Genomic DNA, 19,162 nt, shown 5'->3' on the forward strand with positions numbered 1-19,162 from the left:
CAGGAGACTAATGATGGCGACCGACATGTACCCTGTGCCAGACACTCTGCTAAGCCTTTTATGCATGTTATTTTAATACTCACAACCACTCGGGGGAGGTGGTGCTATTATGTGTCTATACTCAGAAAAGGAAATGAAGGCTTAAGTAACAGCATAATGACAAACTGTAGAATACTTAATTATTTAGGCAACACTTTCATTTAATTCCACAACAATTCCGGGAATGAGGGATTACTCCCCCACTTTACGGATCAGCTAACAGGCAAGTTTCAAGAAAAGTAAATGATTTATTCAAGGTCACACAGCTCCAGGCCTTAGACACCAAGTCCTGGTCCTCTTTCCATTTCCCTCCAGTGTCACACCCCCAGGCACCAAAAGTGACACACTCTTGTAATTCACTCCACATCTGGATCCCAGCACCCGTGAGTAACTTAACCTGCTGGTGGCTTTCACATCAAGAACAAACCTAAGGTGGTTCAGTCGTGTCCAGCAGTTGGTTCAGGCTTGTCCGGCAGGTGGTTCAGTCTAAACACATCTCCTGCTAGGAAGCCAGCTCCACGGGGCAAGGATTTCTTTGTGTCTGTTTTGTTCGCTACTGTCTCTCCACTGCCTGGAAGAGAGAATGTCGACATGTCTTGAGACTCAATCAATTTGTGTTGACTGAATGAAACCTCTACACCAAATGAAGCCAGACAGCCCCTAACAGACCTCAGAAAGATTGGGAGATAGAGAAGTGAAGGATTGGGGGTGGGGCAGGCTCAGCTCCTAAACTTCTCTGGGAAGAAAAGACTCCTCCTACCCCGTCAAGGTCAGAAATTCTTTCTCACATCTAGCCTTGAACTTATTCTCACATTCCCCACATCCTTCAGGGGCAGGAAGTGAGGTTGGTGTCCTCCTGGCTCTTCATGGATGCTTCCAGAAGTTACCTCTCACCACTACCGTCCCTGCCCACCTAGAAACATTCTTTAAGAATTCAGGCATCTTTAACACCTGTCTCCTCCTTGCTGTCATCTGCTGGTCTCCTGGCCACTCCCCATCCTTGCCTGAAGACTCAGCTCCTGGCTCACCATCTTGCTCTCCATCGCATGCCTCTCATTCTTCCAGGCAGCCTCAACATCCCGATGGGTGACTCACCCATCACCATGGCCTCTCCGTTCCTGGTCCTCTTCCCGATGAGCACTTCTTCCACTGTAGCCGCCCACTCCTGGGCCACACCTGGATCTGACCGTTTACCTGACACTGCCCTTGCTCCCCAGGCACATGTTCCATCTTCCCACACTCAGGCCCCCTGCCCAGGGACTGCCTTTGAACCAGTTCCTTTGTGTCCCTCCCATCATACTCTCCTAACAAAACCTCGGCCCTCAATGAGCTGCTCCAGGCTGTACCAACAGAGCCAAGCATCACTGGAGAAAACACCAATCAGGCGGAGGGGGCGCTGCGATTTCTTGCTCACCACCCTCCAGGGCTCTATAGCATCCAGCCATCCTAAGATGTTTTTGAAGTAAGCTCCCTCTCCGCTCTCCTTGTCCTCAAAAAAAACTGCTCCTGGCCCGCTGGCCCCTCCCAAATTTCACCTGACTGCTTTCTTCTCACTTCACCAGAATGTAGAGCCAGCAGACAAGAGCTTTCTCAACTTCTTGTGACCAAATTCACCCACCTACACCAGACCCCATCACCCTTCTCTCTCCTGATACCACAGAGGAAGGGTCCCTCCTCCCAAAGACCAGCAGCCCACGGGAGCCCTGGACCGCGTGCTCTCACCTTCTCAGTTACCCCCACTCTGCCAGCTGCGTTGTCACTCTCTCCCCACCAGATCATTCCCTTCAGCATCAAAACATGGTCTTGTGCCAAATGCATTTTTAAAAGCTAAATAACCACCAAAACTCCCCTGTCTTTCCCTCTCGCTCAGGGCTGCCCCACATTTCCACCATCCTTTAGAGCTGCCTGCTTTTCTTGTCTGCACTCCCTCACCTCTGTTCTCCTTTCTGTCGGCCTCTGCCCCTACCTCTCGGCTGGAACTGCTTTTGTCCAAGTCACCAACAGCTCCACGCTGCCCAGCCCCGTGGGCACTGGTCCTCTTCCCGTCGGTGGGCACAGCGAGGCGCTTCACAGTGCACCACTCCCTCCTCCCTCGGCTCCTGGGCACATGCTTCCTGCTGCTCCTCCCCCTCCTCTGTCTCCTCTTCTGCTTCCACCTCCTCCTCCCAACTCCCAACAGCAGGGTCTGGTTCTCGGCCTCCCCGTCTTCTCCATTACACTCGGTCTCGGCCATCTTAGTCATCCCTGCGACCATAGATAGTTAAACCCTACCATGACTTCCTATATCTCTGAGAATAAAATCTGAATTCCTTACCTAACACGGAAAGCGCTGATGACTTCTGTTTCACTGTCACTCTTGCCTTTGCTCCTGGTTCCCTGCTCAGCCACCGGCTGCCTCTCAGATGCATCCCCAGGCAGCTCGCCCTTTCCTGGAAGGCTCTGTCTCCACCTCTGCCCACGGCAGGCTCCTTCATCCTTTAGTCTGAGCTCACATGCCATTTCCTCAGACAGGCCTTCCCTGGCCAACCTGTCTGTAGATTTCCCCACTTTTCTATGTCGCTGTCCTCTGTTTATTTCCTTCAGAGTACTTTTCTCAATTTGCAATTACATGTTTATTTGTTTACTGTCTGTTTCCCACTAACATGACCCCCTCCGCCGCCCCCACCTCCAGGCGCTAAGCCCTGAAGGCAGGAAGCAAGGCTGCTTCGCTCCCCGCTTGGTCCCTGGCACCCAGCACGTGGGCGGCTGGACCACACTCAGTACGTCCTACATCTTTGCTAGTCAACAAATGAGTCTCTCACTTTTTTTTCATTGTGGCAACAGCGCAGTGAGAGTCAGCCCTTCCTAGAATGACATCACAGCCTTGTCACTTGGTAGCTGTGTGACCCGGGCAAAGTCCTTTCGCCTTCTTGAACTTCTGTTCTTTGTGGGGATATGTTGCAAGGTAGTTTCGAGGATTATGTTAAATAACATATATGAAGTGCTTGAAGACGTAGACAACAATGACATAAGTACTTCATATCACTGTCTTCTACACCTTCAAAGAAATGCTACTGCTTTTGGGGCTGGGGAGGTCACAAGTCCCTTTGAGAGTTTGATCAAAACTATGAAAGCTCCCTCTAGATAGAAAAATGCAGCTAATCACAGGCATGCATATTTTACATGTAAATTCTAGATGTTCACTGAGCATCAGAAGCCTGACCAAAGTCACCAGGTTAGGAACTCTGAACATAAGAGAGAAAAACAAAATTAATATGATGAAAGAACAGAGTGTTGGGTAGCTGCTGGAAATCGCCTGGAGGAGAATACTACTAATAGATCCGCCGGGTCGGAGGCTGGCATCCCTGGTTCTACAGTGCCCTCTTGTGGTGGGCTGTAGCCATCGCATAGGACTCCGCGGCCAGAGGAGGAAATGGACTCCGTGGGAACGTGCTCCTGAGTCCCCTCTCCGAGTCTCCCCTCCACACTTCAGATAGCCTCTGTCCACCTAGCTGTCCTTGGTCATCTTCCCCACGGCCCGTCTCTGAGGAATTTAAAATCTCTTGAAGCAGTGAACTGTTTCCAAGGGCAGTTGCATCAATGGGTCCTCAGGAGACCAGTAGTTTCAGGGGGGAAAGTGATGAACGATTTTGTTCCCTAAGTTTTGCAAATTTGAAATACGGCATTGATGACGATATCACGGAAGTCTCACTGTGTTAATAGTTATTACGTCCTTAATCATGATTGCACTCAAAGTTTTCAGGACTGCTTTAATTAATAGGGGCAGTTTACCTTGGCTAATCTTGTTTTCCTGTCATATGCATGTTTTTGTTTATGCTTTAAAATGTGCTTTATGTATTCACACCGTTGAGCTATGTTACATCCCCAAATTACAAAAAGTCATTAATGGTTCAAAAGTGCTTCGTTGACTCATAAAAGTAGCCATGAAAATAGTAAGAGAGACGACAACTTAGAACAGTGATCCATAAACAGGGAACCAGATTTCAGGGTGGATAGAATATGTCCACAGGGGCTGGGAGGGAGGAAAAGGGAAGCGTGATTATTTTGCACAATAAGCAAAAGAAACTGCGGATAGAAACCACCGCAAGGATTATCTGGAAATTGAGCTTTATTGCGTAGCCACCTCTTGGCCCCAAGGCAGCATCGGCTGTGAAATGTCAAATCCTGGCTCAAAGTCATCAAAGCTTTTGTGTGGGTCACAGTCAGAGCCTACTGATTTTTTCCAGAAGAAGCACGAAATAGCATTTCCCAGAAGAAAAGTTTAATTTTGTGCCAAAGAGAGAGAAAGCCACCAAGAATATAACACATGACTCACATTTGCCCTCACGCCTCAGAGCAAATACAGGTGCGAGTCACGCCACGACAAACAAGACGGACAAACCAGTTGTGAAGTTAGTGACATAAAGACTAGGAGAGAAAGAGTTTTATCAAATGCCATTGTTGGATGTCACATAACAATGGCAAGCAGTCGCCATCACGTATGTATGTTGGCATTCAGTTCTCTACGGTTGGCTAAAATCCTCTTATACAGACTGTGAAGTAGCTTTTAAAAGGAGGAAAACATGAGGGCAAAGTAGTCAGTGAATTTTTTTCTGTTTATCTCTAAAACTCCCTACTACTAGAGAAAAGTATCTTGTGCTGTTAGAGTTTATTTTGTGAGTGAAAAATACATGTTGGAATCAACACAAATGAGAACACTGGCTTTGGGAGCAAGAAGGCAGAGAGGTGAAATTCTAATAAAAGAGCTTGTCCCTCTCTCTGCTTCGGTTTTTTCCCCTGAAAATTAGGAATGATGATAATAATAGTAATAATAATTACTGGTAAAGATTAGTGAAGAAATCCATATAAAGGACTTAGGGCATTGTCTGGCATGTAGGAAATACTCAGTAAAGTTTAATTATTATTATCATCACATGAATGCCGGTTTGAACACTGTTTAATTCACAGAGAACCACTGAGAGTGCTCAGTAAACCTCCTGAACCCAATTTGGTGTGGAAGGAAATAAAAAATGTTTTCACCATGATTCAAACTGCAGTCACCAGACATACATTCTTTTCAACGTGTTCACGTACATTTAGGCAGCAATTACAAGAAACTGCTTCCTCCCTCAGCCCCTGCAAAGTACTGTCTTCAGAGGGCAAAGGTGCTCACATAAATTTCATTGTTTTGTTTTACCATTTTGACTAAGGTATAATTCACATAACATAAAATTCACGATTTTAAGATGTACACTTCTGTGGTTTTTAGTATATTCACTATGGTGTGTAACCATCACCAGTATCTAATTCTAGAACATTTCTATCACCCCAAAAAGAAACCCCAACCCTATTAGCTGTTAGTCCAAATTCCCTTCCTCCTTCATGCCCCCTGGCAACGTGCCAATCCACTTTCTGGATCCTCCACTCTATGGACTTGCCTGTTCTGGACATTTTATATCAATGAAATCATATAACACCTTTTGTGACTGGCGTCTTTCGCTTAGCATAATATTGTCAAGGTTCATCCATGTTGTAGTACCTATCAGCAGGTCACTTTGGCTCTTTATGGCTAAATAATATTCAATTGTATGGACATACATTTTGTTAGTCTGTTCATCAGCTGGCGGACATTGGTTGGTGCTACGTTTTGGCAATTATGAATAATGCCACTATTAACATTCATGTACGAGTCTTTGTGTGAGCACATGTTTCAATTCTCTCAGGTATATACCTAGGAATGAAATTGCTAGGTCATGTGGTAATTCTATATTTAATCTTTCTAGGAACTGCCAAACTGATTTTCACAGCAGTTGAACCACTTTACATTCCCAGCAGCAATGTATGAGGGTTCCAATTTCTCTACATTCTCATCAACACTTGTTGTTTTCTCTTTTTTTTTATTATAACTATGCTAGTGGGCGTGAAGTGATATCCCATTCTGGTTTTGATTTGCATTTCCTTAGTTACTAATGACGCGAAGCATCTTTTCATGTGTTTTTTGGCTGTTTGTATGTCTTCTTTGGAGAAATATCTATTGAAATCCTTTGCCCATTTTTCAATTGGGTTATCTTTTTATTGTTGAGTTGTAAGAGTTCTTTATATAATCTGAACACCAGACCCCTGTCAGATATATGATTTGCAAATATTTTCTCCCATTCTGTGGGTTGTCTTTCCACTTTCTTGTAAGTGTCCTTTGACCCATGAAAGTTCTTAATTCTGGTGAAGTTCAGTGTATCTATTTTTTTCTTTGATTGCTTGTGCTTTTGGTGTCGTGTCTAATCCAAGGTCATGCAGACTTTCACGTATGTTTCCTTCTAGAAGTTTTATAGTTTTAGCTTTTACATTTAGGTCTTTGGTGTATTTTGAGTTTAGATTTGTATATGGCATGAAGTAAGGGTCCAAATTCATTATTTCGCATGTGGATATCCAGTTGTCCCAGCATCATTTGCTGAAAAAGCTGTTCTTTCTCTATTGAATGTTTTTAGCTGCCTTGTCAAAAATCAATTGGCCATAAACGTATGGGTCTATTTCTGGACTCTCAGTTCTCTTCCGCTGACCTATGTCTGTCCTTGTGCCGGTACCACGCTGCCTTGATCATTGTAGCTTTGAAGTAAGTTCTGAAATTGGGAAGTATGAGTCCTCCGACCTTGTTCTTTTTTTTTTTCTAGATTGTTTTGGTTATTCTTGATCCCTTGTAATTCTACACAAAATTTAGGATTGGCTTGTCCATTTCTGAAAAAGGATAAACAAAGAAAGCAGATTTGATAGGAATTTCATTGAATCTGCAGATCAGTTTGGTGAGTTGCCGTCTTAACAATATTGTTTTCCAAGCAATGAGCAGGGGAGGCCCACGGATTTATTTAGACTTTCTTGAATTTCTCTCAACAGTGGTTCATAGTGTACAAGTCTTGCTCTTCTTTGGTTAAATTTATTCCTAAGCATTTTATTCTTTTTGATGCCGTTATAAATGGAACTGTTTTCTTAATTTTACTTTCAGGTTGTTCGTTGGTAATGTACAGAAATGCAACTGAATTTTGTATATTGATCTGATATCTTTCAACTTTGGTGAACTTATTTATTAGCCTTAATCTTTTTTTTTTTTTTTGGTAAATTCTTTAGGATTTTCTATATGTAAGATCATGTCATCTGCAAATAAAGATAGTTTTACTTTTTCCTTCCCATTACATGAGTTTTTGAAATATGAGGTGATACTTCATGACGTTGATAATGCTAGTAGAGAGCATTTCTCCAATTGCAAATGGTTTGTTCAAGTACTGTACCTTGGTGATATATCAGAACCTATCACTCAGGACCAAAATGTCACAATTTTAATGTTGAGAATAAAATATCAGAATCTCTTAAAGCTAGAACTCTGGCACAATCAAAGTTTTACTACTTCCCAACATTTAATTTTTTTTTTTTTTTTTGAGGAAGTTTAGCCCTGAGCTAACATCCACCTCCAATCCTCTTTTTGCTGAGGAAGACTGGCCCTGAGCTCACATCCGTGCCCATCTTATACGTGGGACGCCTACCACAGCATAGCTTGCCAAGCAGTGCCACGTCTGCACCAGGGACCGAACCAGCGAACCCCGGGCCACAGAAGCGGAACATGTGCACTTAACCACTGGGCCACCGGCCAGCCCCTAAATATTTTTTGAAAGAATTAAAATCATATTATTGGATATATTTTAAAACTACTTTGATAAAATGGTAAACTTTTTGTTCTGCATATTTTACCCAATTAAAAAAAAAAAACCACTAGAAATTCTACATTAGAACAAGAAGTACTTTCCAAAACCGAATGAAGCAAAGGATTGTCTAAAGAATCCATTCGCCCCCGCCTGCAGGTGGGGACAGTCACTCTGGCAACTGCCGAGCCTGGTCGTTGGGCAAACCACCTTCACTGAGAATGCTCCCCGTGGTTCTGAGCCCACATTCCGTCTGCTTATCCAAGACTGTCTGATGAAGCACTCGATGCTATTCCTTAGTTTTCCTAACTTAGTAGAAATAGAAAAAAACTGAGTGGATATGGGACTTGAGCTATGGCTCAAATTATCTGACATCAAGCTGAATGTAAATACTTTAGTGAAGATTACAAATAGTATCTTTCTCATTGATTTAAAACAAAGCCATTGTTGTTACTTTTTCAATGTTTTATTACATTATTTTAAAATTTGTAACAATTTAAAATTCATTAAGACTTCTGGCACTTTGTGTGTACCAGACATCCATTAAAACGGTCCATGGATGCCAAAGTTTGAGAAACATCGATTTAGCAGAAAAAGTACTGGACTATGAGCCTCAAGGTCTAGACTTTGCCCCAGTTTTGACCTGGGTTATGTTAGTCAACTTCCATAAGCCTTAGTCTCCCCGTGTTCGAATAGATTGGCATTTCCTGCTCTGGCTTCCTCACAGGCTTCTGTGAAAAACAAAGAGGAAAATGGATGCCCGAGTCCTTCGTAACCTGTAAGACTTTGTGCAAATGATAAGATGAGATAGCCAGCCCTGGTGGTCTAGTGGTTAAGACTTGGCGCTCTCACTACTGGGGCCCGGGTTCATTTTCAGGTCAGGGAACCACATCACCCATCTGTCAGTTGTCATCTGTGGTGGCTGCGTGTTGCTGTGATGCTGAAAGCTATGCCACTGCTATTTCAAATACGAGCAGGGTCACCCATGGTGGACAGCTGTCAGCAGAGCTTCCAGGGTAAAACAAGGGAGGAAGAAGGACCTGGCCACGCTATGAAACAGCTGGCCGTGAAAACCCGGTGACTAGCAGCAGAGCGTTGCCTGTTACAGCACCGGAAGGTGAAAGGATGGTCAAAAAGACCAGGCAGAGTTCTGGGTCACTAGGTGCTGGAATTAACTCAACAGCAACAAAAATAAGATGAGATAATCTTTTAAAAGGCCACCTGTCCCTCTGGCTTCCCTTTCTTTTGGTTCTTTTGTGTACCTCCCCGCCAGTTGTCAGACAGCCCGGTCCCTCTAGCTCTGCATTTGTAAATCTGGCTTATCCGTCTCCCCACACGCCATATTAGGGAACAAACTCTGCTCGTCCCTGGTGAAGACAGTGGCCAGGTCCCCCGAATCTTGCTGTAACTCTTCCGTGCCCCAGGGTTTTCTGTCTCTCTCTCCATTTCCTGGAGTCCTTCCATAATTATTTGGAGAGAGCAGTTCTGATCAGTTTGGAGCCTCATGGTTCTCTCTTGCACACTGCACATAACCCCAGGCCTGTCTGCAGAGACCTGTCCCTCAACCCCACTCGGCCCCTTGCCCCAGCCTCTCTCTCGCCCCCTCCCAGGGAAAAGCACACCTGAGATTCTGTAGACAAAGACACTCTCTCCCCCACTCACCTCTGCTATAGGCCAGGAAGCTCTGCTGGGTTCTGAGCCAGAAAAGGAGAGGACAGCCCCACCCACCTGGGAATGGATTTATGCTTCGTTGTTGGTGGCAACCATAGAAACCACTGACGATTGTGAGTCAGATGGTAGTAAAAAGGATTCTTTACTAACAGAAGTTGCCCGGGGCAGCCCTGGGAGGGCGGGGCCCTGGATTTCTTGGTTTGGCCTCTGAGAACCTGCTAGAGCTCCCATACTATGATATTAGTTTATGCTAACAAGCACAGATAAATCCTCTGCCCTTCTTCTGGAGTTCCTTCTCCAGACCCCCAAGATTCCTTTGAGTGCTGAGTTCCCCCATCCTGAGGTCTTTCCTTTCTTCAAACTCACCATGCTGTCTTTTGGCTTTTGACTTTCCTTCCTGAGCTTTCCACTCCCTGAAATTGTCTTCCCTCTTCTTTTTTACTCAGAAAACACATTCATCCTTTAGACCTCAGGCTCTTTAAATGTCAGAGCCTTCTCTGACCCATGGAAGCGTCAAGAACCCCCTAAAAGATGGAATCTTCTTCCTCTCTCACATCAATAAAGTCTGGAGATACAGAGCACTCTCCATGGACTCCTCAGGGTCCCAGGCTCCTTCCTGGTCGGCCAGTCATAGGGTGAGTCCCTCAGCTTCATGGTCCAGGATGGCAGCATCTGCATTCCGGACAGAAGGATGGAGACAGGAACAAGTGAAGAGGGGCCAAAGGTTGTGCTGGCTGCTATGTAAAACAGACGTCCTTCAGTCAGCCCAGGAGGACTCAGCACAATTGGAAGGCAATCAATTTCCGCTAACTCATATTCCCTATGGCCTCCTTCCTAAGATATCCCTGCCTGTGGTCAAAGCATCTGCCAGTCCTCTTGTCCCACCTATCTGTTGACATGAGCCATCATTGTACCACTTTATAAAAGAAAGTTAGAGGGCCTGTCCAGTGGCGCAGCGTTAAGTTCGCATGTTCCACTTCTCGGCAGCCCAGGGTTCGCCGGTTCGGATTCTGGGCGCGGACACGGCACCGCTTAGCAAACCATGCTGTGGTAGGCGTCCCAAGTAGAAAGTAGAGGAAGACGGGCACGGATGTTAGCTCAGGGCCAGTCTTCCTCAGCAAAAAGAGGAGGATTGGCAGTAGTTAGCACAGGGCTAATCTTCCTCAAAAAAAAAAAATAATAATAATAATAAAAGAAAGTTAGACCTCTTATCAACAATGTGCAAGAACAGGAGGGTGGGGACTGTGTTCCCCTGTGGTCAAGGACAGGCAATAGGGTGCATTGTCTGTAGAAAATTTTAAAACAGTAATCAACCAGAAGCCGGCTGCCCTTTATTATCACCGTGGCCAACAACTGTAAACAATATCAGCTATAAAACATTCCTCCTTGAAAAAATATTTTATTGGTCTAAGTTCTACAGCTGAACAAATGCTGTGGTTACCATTGGCTTTCAATAAAAGATACGTAAACTTCAAATCGATATATTTTTATAACTCATTCTTTAAAAAACATTACATTCCATGCAGAATTTCATCCAGGAAACTCCAGTTTTACAGTGGGCCCCTCACACCTGCCCACTGGGCCACATGTGCCCGTTTCCAGAATGAGGTTGTGAGGTCTCCCTCCTTCAGAAGCATCCAAGTTCCTTTCATTCTAGGTGGGCACCTCCATCGCCGTGGAATTAGGCGTCTCTGCATTGAAACAGTGGATTCAAAGGAAACAGCGTCAACACTACGATCATAAAAACAAAAGAAGTAAATTGAGTGATTGGTACTTCTGTGTACTTGGACTTTTTATTTGCGTTTAAAATTTGAAACAGTGAAGTGGAGGGCAAATTACAAGTTGTACTATTTTTGTTTAGTAAGGGCACACGTTAAATGTAACCATTTCATTTCATGATTATTGCTGAAAATAATTTTGTCAAATACAAGAGGGAGGTGTTCAGAAATAACCCAGGCCATTGTCAGACACTTAAGTCACACCTCAGCCTCTCGTCCTTCCCGAGTGTTATTAAGATATAATGTTTGGAGTTTAAAAGCTTTGTGGCCCCAACAGAAAGACACCACAATGTCGGTTTTGATTAATCCTCTTTGAATCAAATCACCACAAACCTGTGGAAGGTCTTCATGTCTTCTCTGTCATGTATGTATTTTTGTTATGAGCACAATGTGAAATTAAGAAGAAGATATTTGGGCCTGTGTTGGGATGTTCTGGGTTCAGACATATCACAGAATGGGGCAGCAGGGGTGATGACAACAGTATTAATGCCCCAAATTGTCCAAGAAAGCCTGATTCCTGAGGAAGAATGCCTCGAGCTCAAAGCAATGCAACACTGAAGGTGATGATGCCCCATGTGATACAGATGATAAGCTCATGGCAGGGCTCCACGCCTTATCTATTTATCTTAAAAAATTCATGATTCTTAAAAAGCACCCGGGCATTGCCAATCTGCTGTGGGGCACACTCCGCACCCTCACTCGGTTCTCAGCGGGAAGACAGAGCCTGGCCCGCGCTCCCGCCGCCTGCCTGGGTCTGTTCTCCTTTGCACATTTGCATGACTTCAAAGAGGAGGAAGTGAAAAGTTTCACATTTACTTTCAACAGATGAACATGACATCTTTAAAGAAGAGGAACATGTATCAGAGGTACTCTAGTGTTTTATATTTTTGTAAACATTTATTGACGTGTAGAAAAAAGTTTCAGTAACCTTTGCCTCCAAATTATTGGATAACGGAAAGTCACGTTCTTTTTTTAAACTTTGGGTCCATGTCTCCTGCTTGCCGTCAGTCACCCATCACTTTTCGCCTCATTTGCTTATTTTTACCATTCCAAGAACATTCCTACTCTGTTCTTATTAGATTAATTTAACAACAATGCGGTGTGATTCTCCTGCAAGTGATGCATTTAACAACAATCATTAATACGTTTGTGAGTCTCCAACTTACTAGCAATACAACCTCTTCTTGTTAATTTGCTCTGAACCCTAATTATTCTAACAGTAAATAATTATTTGTCCATTGATGCATTCTACTTATATCATAAACATAAATAGTGCCTATAATATATCAGGTAAAATTCTAAGCAGTTTATAATCTTAACTTATTTGGTCCTCACCACAATCCTATGAGATAGGTGCTATTATCATGAAGATTTTGAGGCACAGAAAGATTGAATAACTTGCCCAAGGCCACACAGCTAATAAGTGGCAGAACCAGGATTCAAATCCAGGCTGCCTGACCCAACACTTGAGCTGAACAACTGCCCTCTGCTTCCTCTCTGAAAAGATTTAGGGAAGTCAGAGGCAAGCTGTCCTTCTCATCAGGGAAGTACAATCCCACTAAAATGTTTCTTTTTAAGTTTAATATTAATTTAAAATATATTTGTTTTTATCAATTTTACACTAATAATAATTCTAATGATATGTAGAGAGAGTGTGGGAGAGAGAAAATGGGCCAAAGTGTTAATAATTGATGACAGGAAAAGGGTATACAAACATCACTATATTATTTTGAAAAATTTTTATAAATTTTAGTTTTTAAATAAAAGTTTAAATAAAAGTGAATCGTTTTATTTTTAAATGTTAATATTGATAAGATGTTAAAAGTTACATTTAAAAGTATAAAGAAAATTTTAGATCTAAAAAAATATGCAAGGATGGGGCTGGCCCCGTGGCCGAGTGGTTAAGTTCGCGCGCTCCGCTGCAGGCGGCCCAGTGTTTCGTTGGTTCGAATCCTGGGCGCGGACATGGCACTGCTCATCAAACCACGCTGAGGCAGCGTCCCATATGCCACAACTAGAAGGACCCACAACGAAGAATATACAACTATGTACTGGGGGGCTTTGGGGAGAAAAAGCAAAAAATAAAATCTTTAAAAATATATATATATGCAAGGACATCTCTAGGTTTCCAAGGTTCTTTTCGTAATGGCAACAGGTACAAAGTTTGAAGACGATGCTCTTAAGGAATATTTCAGGAACCTGCCATGTGACTCTTTTGCTTTCACCCCATTGGCCAGAGCTTGCCATGTGGTCACCTGCATCCCCACTCACAGGTGAGCTCCACGAAGTCAGACTTTAATCTGGAGATATGAATGGAAGAGGTTTATTGGAAACATTCTTGGATTCAATCCCTATGAGGGAGAAACGAAGCAGGACTGGGCAGAGGGAAAAGGGGGAGGAAGATGTCATCACGACAAAGGCCTTAGCCAATCCCACAGGAAGCTCTGGAGGCAGGATGGCCCAGCAGAGTTATCCCAAACTGGAACAAGGGGGCCAGACCTTTATCCTTCCACATCAGCAGCTCGCTGGATGCAGGCCGGCCCTGGGAAGGGGCCAGAACCTTGGAGAAGCAGCTGTGCAGCTGACGCAATCGCTGGAAGGGGAGACTCAGCTACAAGCTGTCAGCAATGTCCTCCACATCCCCCTTTCACAAAGAATTGGAGGTATAGAGAGATGAAATAGCTTGCCCAATGTCACAGAGCTGGTAAATGGTTGTATCAGTTGTCTGTTGCCACATTAATGCTGCCTAACAAACATCCACAAAACCTTTAATAACAGGCTGATACTAATCATTTACTTTTGTGCCTCAGTCTGTAGGTCAGCTGGAAGGTTCTGACGATTCCAGCCAGGCTAGGCTGACTTCACCTGGGCTCATTCACGCATTGGTGGCCAGGAGGCAGCTTTCCTCTGCCTGGCCTAGGAAGGCATCAGCTGGGATGACGTGGCCCTCCTCCACATGGCCTCCTGTCTTCCAGAAGGCTATCTGGGCCTGTTCTCATGATGGTGGGAAGGTTCCAAGAGAGAATGAAAGGGCACAAAGTCTTTTGAGGCCTAAGATTGGAGCTAGTATGTCATCACTTCTTCCACTATATTGGCCGAAATAAATCATCAGGCCAAGCCCAGAGTCAGTGTGCTGGTCCCAGATGGTCAGAGGATGGTCTCGGGTGGCACAGATCCACAGAGGCACGAGAACCCGGGGGCGATCTACCACAGTGATGGAGCCAGGATGTGCATTCCAGAGACCTCGCTCTTAACCATCATTCCACCGCCACCTCCCTGCCAAATCTTCTATTAGTAGCTATTCAAGTTCCATCAATTTGCGTGCCCAGAGCCTTGATGGCACAGTGGAGGGACAAGTCCTACTTTTAAGGTGCTTACAGACTGGTTAAGGAGATGAGACATCCACCACAGAAAGTTTGGTAACAATAAAAGCAAGACAAATGGGAGGCGAGGGTGCTGTGGACTGGAGAGGTCGGGAGTGGGCGGGAGTGATCTGTGTCTTGCAGAATGTGCAGAATTGAGTCAGATGGCGAGTACGGAGGGACAGATAACTCTACTTTTTCTCCCTCCCCCAGGTACTGATGCAGGGGAAGGAGAAGAGAGAGAGAAAGGGGACCCATGAGGAAAGTGGCTCTGTAAATCCCCTCTCGGTTGTGTCTTCAGCCTCTAAGGGTTTCCTTCTGTCTGCCCTGGATGTGTACTGAGTGCCCAGCATGCAAGGAACAGCATATTCAGTTCTTATGGGAGTTTACTACCCCCTGTTGAGCATGGTGGGTTCCCAGAAAAACTTTCAGTTTTACTGGGCAGAAGGGTAGACAGAGCTGCCAAAGGGACGACGAGCACAGATGGCTTTATAAAGGAAGAGAACGGAGCCACGGGAGGGAGAGGTCAGGAAGAGGGGCTGGAAGGAGACGGAAGGGGAGAGGTTTGAACAGATGCTCTGAAGAGTGATATTTTGGGGACCGAGAGTGATGTGTGAAGAGGCATTTTTAAGGAAATGTTGCTGTGTGGTGGGCCACAGGACCCTGTGCTCCAGGACAACAGCGCCTAGCACAGACCGATATGGCTTCTCAAGGCTGCAGGAGTTAGAGTTCTGTTTCTTTAATGCTGAGATGACCTTTAGGATCAAAACAAGGCAGTCAGTTTTCTTTGGCTTTCTTGCCATATGGCAGGCTGATACACAGCAACCCATTCATTTTCCTATAGGACTGTGGTAAAGGGGTAGGCTTTGGAGTAAGACAAATCTGAGTGCACATCCGGGCTTTTCTTCTTGCTAACTTCCCCATCCTGCACGTGTTATGTAACCTCTCTGAGCCTGTTTCCTCATCTGCTGTAGGAGGATAATATCTAACTCCTAGTGGGGTTTTTGTGAGGATTAAATGAAATAAATTGTCAGGTGCTTAATTGTGCCTTGCACGTAGACATTGCTTTATTAAAAAGTTAGTGTTATTATTATAACGATTCTAAAATGTGACGTTATTATCCTCATTTTACATACGAGGATGGAGACTTAGAGAAGTCAAGTCTGCCTGTTCCAAAGGCCTCTGTGAAGGGCTTGCCTTTGAACAGAGACATCGACATGGAACAGAGAGTAGTAAAGAATGCATAAGGCCATGACTGAAGGTCATTTAGGCAGGCGGAAAGGATTAATGCAAAATGAGGGTGGAGACCAGCATAAATGGGAGCGAGCTCAGAGGAAGACTTCCCCTAAATGCTCATGGGGTCTCCCATTTGGAGGCTGGCGGTTGGACCAAACGCCTGCTCTAAAGCCTTGGTAGAGGTGGGGATTGGATCCCAGCTGTTCCATGTGCTGGCTTTGTGACCTTTGCCAAATTACTTTTCCTCTGGGACTCAGTCTTGCCTCTATCAAATGGGATAATACCAGTAGGACCTGCTCCATCGGGTTGTAGTAAGGAGAATGTTGATTAGTCTACACTGAGCATCCAGCACAGTGCCTGGCACACAGGCTGGTTCCTGAGATCTAGGTGCCTGCCCACATGAACCCAAACTGAGAACTTGAGTCTCTGAAGGATGGGGAAAGGATCCAGGGCTTCTAGATCCCGCTAGAATGACCCAAATTGTGGTTCAATTATCCAAAGGGGGGTTCATGATACAGATAGGGGTATTCCCCAGAGCATGAGGAAATTACTTTAAGCTTGAGCTGGAGGTATTTGGGTCAGAGATGAGAAAGAACTTCCTGAAAGTCAGGGTTGTCAAACTAAATTAGAAATAATGATTTAGGACTGTTGCACTAGCGTCTACTCTCAGAGTAAAACGTCTGCCCATCTTCCTGGGCTGGGTGCCATGTGTCATAATGAGGGGGCCCAGACAGTCAGTCACCCTGGGCAAATGAGCCTCAAAATACATGTGCCACCTGCAAGGGCTGGCTGTGACCCTGGACTAAGTGACAAAGGCCACAGAGGGAGTAGAAGTTGACCACAGTGGGTGGGCATGGCTGTTCTAGTTTTGAAAACATTTACAAGGACTAACCTGGAGCCTTAAATTTCTTAACTACGTGTGCTCAGGCTGAGACCCAGGCTGAGGTGGAGGCCCAGTGTCAACACAGGTCTGAGGAAGGACGTCAAATGACTACTTGGAGCAAGAGGGCTTGAAGGGAGTGACCATTATCTCACTGATCAGAGCCACTTGAACGAAGGCACAGACTCTGGGAACAGCATTGCTGGAGGTTATCAGGCAATAGAAGGGACATCTGCCAAGGACATTAGCAGCATTCCTGGGTGGGGAGGAGTGTTCGGTTGCAAGACCACATGGCTCCCGTTGAACTGGGACAAGCCAGGGCCTGGGGGTCTGTCCACACCCGGCCCCCACAACTGAGTCAAATCCAATTGCATTTCCAAGGGATGTCACTAAGGGAGACCATGGTCCCCAGGGGCCATGGGGCAAAGTTAGAGAGACATGAAATAAAACACCTCCAGAGATTATTCACGTTTGATTCGGTCTTGCCATTCTTGAAGGCCTGAGCTGCCTAGGAGGAGAGAGAAGTCACCTTAGCTTCCCGTGCTAAGGAAGCTGCCAGGGATCCTGAGCCGTGAAGCCCCATGGTCTGGCTAAGATTCCACAGTCCCTCTGGTGACTGATCATGTCAGGAGCAGGAGGGGGCATGGTCAGAGCACAGACCTGGACATTCAAACATCCAAGGTCCGCCCTAGGAAATCCCAAGAAGGGCGACCTACCTTTGGAGCCCTCGGCTACTCTTCTCCTCACCTTCCCTGAGCGTCCGCCAGAGGCAAAAGCCCACACTCTCAGTCTTGGCTTAATGTAGGAAAAGCATTCAACAAACTACCTCTTCACATTAAGGCAGAGGAGCCCTTCCTCCCGCAAGGCAGACATTGCTAAGCCATCTTAATGCTCTTTCTTCTGAGCAGCCCCCTGTCGTCTACAGAATCCTTCTCATCATGATATTCTAGGAGAACCACTACCAATCCATCAGAAGTGGCGCAAACTGAAGTGGCGTGTTTGTCCCGAGGGGTCAGGAGCCTTTAGAAGGAGCACCAAGGAAATGCCAAAACGACAGTGATGAACCAGGAAGGCCAAACTGACGTTCCGGAAGAATTTCGGGTATCTAAAACCAAAGGCTGCTCCTTTGGGCAGGGGTGGAGAGATGACCGAGGAGGCGAGTCTGCCTACAGGTCGATTCTATCTGGGTCCACGAGCAAGTCGATGCGGTTCACTTCCACAATCACTGGATGCCGGTCTTGTTACAGCCCCTACGCTAGGGGCTGGTCCCTGCCCTCAAGGATCCTGAGTCTGGTGAGGGACAGGGGCATCTACGCAGACAGCAGCAGTAGTGGGAAGAATAAGAGTGGCGGCTTTTAGGGGCCGGCCCGGTGGCGCAGTGGTTAAGTTCGCACGTTCCTCTTCTTGACGGCCCAGGGTTCGCCGGTTTAGATCCCGGGTGTGGACATGGCACCGCTTGGCAAGCCATACTGTGGTAGGCGTCCCACATATAAAGTAGAGGAAGATGGGCACGATGTTAGCTCAGGGCCAGACTTCCTCAGCAAAAAACAGGAGGACTGGCAGTAGTTAGCTCAGGGCTAATCTTCCTCAAAAAGAAAAAAACGAGTGGCGCCTTTTGAAGAAACACAGTGACCCAGGCAGTGGAAAGCAGAAAGTGACCACTCTGGTTGGGGATCATCAGAAGTCTCCTGAAGGCGGCAGTCCTCATGAAGGACCGTGAGGGAGGTGGAAGTGGCGATGGGAGGACAAGGGTCAGACACGCTCTGCCAGCTGAGGGGAGGGGCCTAAGCAAAGGCATGGAATCAGGGCAGCCGAGGCAGGTTCAGAGAGTGGCCGTGGCCAGGGGTGGAGGAGGAGAGAAGCAGCTGAAGGTAGGAAGTACATTTGGGGTCATACTGGGAAGCCCTTAAATGCCAGGAAGACAGTTTGTCATCCTAGGCCCCTACCCGGGGACTGGCTGCTGGGAGGGTGGGATGTCCTCAGGAAGCCCTCGGGGCAGACTCTCAGGAGGTCTTTGGGAAAGGCTGCCTTTTCCTCCTTTCTTTTTAAATACATCTTTTTGTCTTTGCTCATGCTGTTCCCTCCTCCAGAAATTCCCTTCCCTCCTTCTCTGCCCAACAAACCCCTACCCATCCTTAAAGTCCCAACACAGAGTTCACCTCCTCTATGAAGCCGTCCCTGGTTTCCTTATATTGTTATTAGTCCCCCCAAAGTGTTCCCACAGCTCCTGGTTCATCCCTTCCATGTACAACATATATCAGTGTTCTGCTCACCTTTAGTCTGTCTGTCTCCCCGTTCGTCTGTAATCTCCCAGAAGTCACACACAATCCGTTACAGTAGGATTAGGACTATTCCTCATACTAGGAATACATATTCTGTATACTCCTAGTACGTTGCACAGATGAACACTGCCAATAAGCAGGGAAGGAAGGGAGGGAGGGAGGAGGAAAGAAGAAAAGGGAGGAAGGGCACCAGTTCTGGTCTAAGGCACTGGCAGCTGTGCCCAGTGGCCTGGCCTCCTGGTTTTCT

General features: G+C 45.8%; 1 long non-coding RNA gene across 1 annotated transcript; it reads right to left on the reverse strand.

Annotated features, from left to right (window-relative positions):
- Positions 1–8,150: 8,150 nt before the first annotated feature.
- LOC139083319 (uncharacterized) lies at positions 8,151–9,495 on the reverse strand. Its single transcript, XR_011539948.1, has 2 exons — positions 9,369–9,495; positions 8,151–8,437 (listed from the first exon to the last, which is right to left on the reverse strand). It is a non-coding gene; the product is annotated as an uncharacterized lncRNA (long non-coding RNA).
- Between the last annotated feature and the right edge of the window lie 9,667 nt (positions 9,496–19,162).

The sequence above is a fragment of the Equus przewalskii genome, chromosome 5 (genome assembly GCF_037783145.1).
Source record: "Equus przewalskii isolate Varuska chromosome 5, EquPr2, whole genome shotgun sequence".
NCBI classification, from domain to species: domain Eukaryota; kingdom Metazoa; phylum Chordata; class Mammalia; order Perissodactyla; family Equidae; genus Equus; species Equus przewalskii.